Consider the following 4,241-nt stretch of genomic DNA (forward strand, 5'->3'; position numbering starts at 1 on the left):
AGGAAAGTTAAAGATCTTTGATAGAGAAATTCTGCTGAAGAATCAAACTTCAAAATGTTGCCAAAAGGTTATGGCACCTATTGAAAAGGAGCTTGACTCAACTATTGTGCTTCTTGTGCAACGAATTAAGAACATATTATCCTGTGAAAAATGTATGCCTGATACACTATCAGTTTTCCATAGAAATGGTAATGATGAAGTTCAATGCTTCAAGTGTCGTAGATTCAGACATATGGCAAAATAGTGTCCCAGCAGAAAAACTGGAAAGTACAATAGAGCGTATGTTTCCAATCTTGATGGTATTCCGGAGGAAGTATCCAAATGAAGAAATATCTAATTGCAATGCACTTGTTGCTAACTCTAATTATGATGTTTTCAGTAAGTCTAATCAACTTCTAGAAAAACTTGAGTTGGAAATTAAGAAAAGTGAAAGGTTAATCCTAGATCTTGAAAATCGGTTGAAATCCATTTCAGATCAACCCTGTATGGTAAAATCTGAACCAGAAAAATTGGGTGAAATACCAAGAGAATCAGAAACCAGTTTTTCTAATGACACAACAAGTTTTTCATGTGAATAAAATGATCTCGCTACAATCTTTTACGAAATCAAACTTATCCAGGCTCTTCAAAAAGGGATAAGGAAGACTGGTAAAGTTCTTGGCTTACAAAAGATGATTGGAAACTCTCGCAATAACAAGAGAGAGGAAGAACCTAAGGAAACATAGTCCACTGTGTTGATTAATCATCCGAAAGATGTTTTTGCTAAGAATGGTGAGAATATTTCTCACCTCAACACACACTGATTGTGTTTAGTTTTGTATCCTCACTTGTTGCCCAAAATTCTGATTGTGAGGAAGCATAAATTTAGGCAAGATATTCATGATTGTTTCTCTAGTGAAAAATATTGAATATTTCTTATTTTTGGGAAAGAATAGTTTCGGTTTCCTTAAACCAATTTTTTTATATATATTCCTTGACTTTCTCCCATCTTATAAATCTTCCTGTCCGAAAGGAGATTATCATATTTCAATGGAAAAATCGGTAAAAGAATCATCTCTTGGTGATCTAGCACTCTGTGCATCAGTTATGACTGAAACTCATGATGTTCCTCTTCATGAAATCTCTCAAGACTCTCTAAGGAAACATATTCACTCTGTTAAAGGTTGTATTAGGTATCATGAACTGATGATAAAGGATTCGAAAGAAGTACTAACAAATCTGCATTCTCAACTGCTGGAGATGAACATATCTTCTGAAAGAGGAAGTACTCAGAGGAATTTGAATCCAGTTTTTGAAAGCAATCTTCACAAGAAATGAGAGAGTATAATAGACATCAATTTTTGATTTCTTTCATTGATTGTATTGGTATATTATGAATAAAATTATTTGACTAGTAATTTTTCTTGTGATAGTTTTCGGTTTACATAGCCTGTGCTTAATTGCTTTTATCCTTTTGCTATGTATGTTTATGGGATGTTTGATTTCGGTTTTACTACCTTAATATTCGATCTCATATATTGTGAACCCTTATGGTTTGGGTGACTTTTTGATTTAGCGGGATTAAGTTCTGGCCCTAGTAGGTAGGCTTTATCAAAGGATCATGAGGGGTTCTGGTAGAAACAATATGTGAAAAAGTCACAATATGTTGAATCGGTTTTGGTTTAGCATAAAAGCATATGTGTTTCGACGGTTTTCAACTTTTGCTTGCAATTGTTAAAACCGGTTTTCAACCTTTCTCTGGTAAAGGTTGAGGTATGTTGTTATTCTTTTGTTTATGCATAAGGATGACAATGTGGTGATATTTCGATATCAATTATCCCTGGACGAGGATACTATCATATTGGAGAAGTGGATGCGAAATTTGAGGTAACAATCTTGTTAGTTAATTGTTTTCCTGTTTAAGAAAAGCCTGAGTTTATATTATATATATTTGTTGCTATTGCTTAACAAAATTTCGGTTCAATTTATATTTATTCCATGATGTGTGTGTGGATGTGTGATTCAGTTGGTTCCGGTTAAAAAAAACTATTGTTATCTTGCTTTATTGTGTGGTATCAATTGTTTAGGCTTACAAAATTTCGGTACAATTGATGTGTGTGTGATTCAATTGGTTCCGGTTAAGAAAAACCATTGTTATCTTGCTTTTGTATGGTATCAATTGTTTAGGCTTACAAAATTACGGTGCAATTGCGGTGCTTTTAATGCCTATGTTGTTTCAATTGCTTCCGGTTGAGGTGAATAATTATACAAGTTGATTTATTTTGGTTTGTATGAATTATTTATGGCTTAACGAAATAATTTGTGTACGCGATGAGTTGTTTAGTCCAATTCGATTCCGGATAAGAAACTAAGTTAATTCTGATCTTAGTTTGTCTTATCAAAGTGAGGTTTCGGTTATTCAAGTCTAATCGAATGCCTAAACAAAGAATGCTAGTTAACTAACCTAGTACTTGTCTTGTTTAAAATTGAAAGGTCTAAGTTTATGGATAATTAGAACCTGATGAGAAAATGGAGTTTATCTTTATTTTGGTATTATCGAATTAAGCGGTTGTTTTTGAACAATTGGTTTAGCAAAGGGACTAATGTGCTTAGTTGTTTTTGGTTTGCTAAACTAAATTGGAAAAATTGTTTCAGACAATTGTTTCCTTGGTAATATATCAAAATAAGACTACTTGTAGTTTCGGTTTTGATATTAGTTATCAGAACGTGATGTGTGGAACCCTTGTGCCTAACTCTACAGGTTTGCAAGTCTATTCTGAGATTTGTAAGATTCTTTTCGTGTTGTCCTTTATTTTTTCGTTTCTTTGTCATTTTTGTGACAAAAAAAGGGAGAAATATATGGAGTAAACAAGTGATGATGGCATTGATTTTATATTGATTGGCATCGCTAGGGAAAAGAACATTGGTACTTGAATGTTTTATCTAACGAAAGAGTGAAAGCACAGACTAAGGGGGAGTAACATGTCATATAAATTGGTATAACAAAGACGTGCGGATTGAATATCTACCTATCTTTCTTAGGGGGAGTATTAGCTTTGTTATTATAATGTCAACAACGGCATTTTCAAGGATTGAATGTAAGCAGTTTTACTGTGTTGTTGGATCGGGAATCAAGCGGATTGTAATGAATTCTTGTAATTTGTTTATCCATATGATGTAAGAGTTTTGTCACTGAAATTGACAAAGAGGGAGATTGTTAGAGCATTTCTCGGTTGAACCCACCAAGCGTTGGTATGTCAAGTTTGGTTGTCATATTTTAGTGAATCAAAACTCATGTTAAGAGTCGCTTTAGAGTCAACTTCGTATAGGTTAGCTTGAAATTATTAGGATATGAGACATTACAAGTATTGTGAAGTCTTGAAAATGTGAAGAAGAAAGGAGATACAACGACAATAATCATCCTTCCACTTGAGGTTAGTGATATTTGACTTGAACTATATCATTCCCTAATGTATCTTTCAAGTCGTGCATATTGAAAACATAACTGCGAAGCATATTTGAACTCTAGATAGACATAGTATTAAGGAATACAATACGAGGTTTATTACTTAACCATTAAAATTTATAGATAAGACATCGCCAAAATCATTTTAATGTTATTGTGATTATGTATGGGTATGAGGTGAGGATTTCTTCCTAGGGAACAATGTTTACATGTGTTCTAAGGAAGTAAGTTCATAAACTTGTTTGTGGACCGAAAAGGAAATCGCCAGGTGTTATTGGTTTTGTTATTCATTGCATATCTTATGAACAACCAAATATGTGTGATAGAGTATAACCGCTCACAACTTGTTGTGTTCTTGGTATAACTATTCACAAAGGCCTGACTTATGTATTGGTATAACTTTTATTAGTAAAACCGATCTTAAGTAATCACCTGTGGTATGATCGGATTTTGTATGTCTGACCAATTAAAAGGAAAGGGGAACCGATCCTTGTAAGGGGTGCAGTACATCAAAGGGAACCGATCCTTGTATGGGGTGCATCAAGGTTTATAGCAGAAAGGGGAACCGATCCTATGGACATGTGCAACACGTTTTTAGGCAAAGAGGAACCGATCCTATGGACATGTGCAACACATATAAGTTAGATACCATATATATGTGGGGAACCGATCCTAGTACCTAGTCAACCGAATTTTTGGAAAGCTATTGTGACTATGCACAATACTCACATGGAGGTAGAACCAAAACTTGTTTTGGTAGAACCGTAAACCCATGATTGTGATTGAATGTTGGTTT

The sequence above is a fragment of the Papaver somniferum genome, chromosome 2 (assembly GCF_003573695.1).
Source record: "Papaver somniferum cultivar HN1 chromosome 2, ASM357369v1, whole genome shotgun sequence".
NCBI classification, from domain to species: Eukaryota; Viridiplantae; Streptophyta; class Magnoliopsida; order Ranunculales; family Papaveraceae; genus Papaver; species Papaver somniferum.